The sequence below is a fragment of the Carya illinoinensis genome, chromosome 7, assembly GCF_018687715.1.
Source record: "Carya illinoinensis cultivar Pawnee chromosome 7, C.illinoinensisPawnee_v1, whole genome shotgun sequence".
NCBI lineage: Eukaryota > Viridiplantae > Streptophyta > Magnoliopsida > Fagales > Juglandaceae > Carya > Carya illinoinensis.
In genome coordinates this window covers 17,270,838-17,272,500 of record NC_056758.1, presented here as the reverse complement: position 1 = coordinate 17,272,500, position 1,663 = coordinate 17,270,838, and positions in this window count along the sequence as shown.

Here is a 1,663-nt window from a genome sequence, read left to right as displayed (position 1 = left end):
AGTTTTATAGTAAAGTAATAAGTAGAGTATCGTCCTCAGGGATTGGTACCTTACTCTTGCCAAATACCAAAATTATACTAATCTCAATTTTATCTAGAGGAATCGCTAAGGTTTTTGTAGTTGCAAATAAACTTCGATCAACTCAAAGAGAAATAAGCAAAGAAAATAAAACTGACTTTCCAAGATCAAATTCAATGGGGAAGAAAACTTCTAGGAAATCGATTTCACCATAATTCTTCACTATGCTTTTCTCATCCAGCTAATTTAACTTAAACCTCTTTTGTCTATTAGCAAATCTCTAATTCATCCAAAAGCCTCTTTCGATAGTCAATTGGAAGTGATTCTAGTTTATCAATTCACACAAGAGTATGCAAATTAAATAATCAAGAACGCAATAAGACCAATGATTTAATTACTACACAGGTTCATACAAGTCTTTCGATCTCTATACTTACCTATGCTGAAATATCCAAGATCTACCCTATGATTCCCTCTTTCGATAGCAAATCACAAGATTAATAATCATCTAATCAATGGCCAGTTAATTAGAAGCATTAAACTCAGAATAAATCAGATAAACAAAGAGAGAATTGCATTAAATTAGCATGGACAAACAAGCATAGTTCGGAAATAGGTTACATCGTTTTCCTAGAATAAAGAAAATTTAGCTCATGCTAGAAATGGAATTCAACATAAACGAATTCACCATAATTGTTCTGAGAAGATGGGAAGAAGAAAATAAACACTGAAAAATCCTCCTTGCAGCCTCAACTCGTCGTCAAAAGCTCAAGGGAACGATTCAACGCTTTTCTCCCATTCGTGCTCGTGTATGAATCCAACGTACGTGCAATAAATTGGAATTCCGTCTCCAAAACAAATGATTTGAATCCCTCTAGCTATGTTTTTCTCTCCCAAAGAGTGTTCTCCAGTCAAAACTCACGGCTCTAGAGTGAAAAATGGCTTTTATATGGTCCCACGGCGGAAAACCTAAAATCTGTCAAAATACGATGTTTGCTCGAGCGGGGTGTCGAGCGCGCATCGAGCGTTCAACTCTGCCTGATTTCGCTCGAGCGTCCTATCGAGCGCACATCGAGCGTTCGACTCTGCCTGATTTCGCTCGAGCGGCCAATGTCTCTGCTCGAGCGATCTTCATTTTTCAGCAACCCGCTCGAGCTCCCTGTCGAGCGGCAGTCGAGCGTTTGAATTTGCCTGAATTCGCTCGAGCGGCCAAAAGCCTCCGCTCGAGCGAACTTGTAAAATCTGCAATATGAAATTTTGCAAGCCATCACATGGCATATCATCTTTATATCAAACCGAATAAACATTCCACAATATAACAAGATTCAATCAAAGAAGTAACAAACAAGAGTTCACTATACATATACAAGAGCTATTCAAATAGGGTTTCCCTAGAAACCACTAGGGAAACCCTACTTTCAAAGTGAGGGTGGACATGTGTGTGCGCACCCATGTTTTTCAAAAAATGCTTTTCATACCAATCCCTAGAGTCCGAACTCTTGAAGACTAAAAACATTAGCTTTCCTCTTGGTTATGGTCATAATCTTCAATCCCTCCAAAACTCATGCTTCCCTTGCTCAAAATACCAAAGGTATCTAGGGTTCATTCTTCCTTGAAGAGAAAACCCTAGTTACAAGAGTGAAAG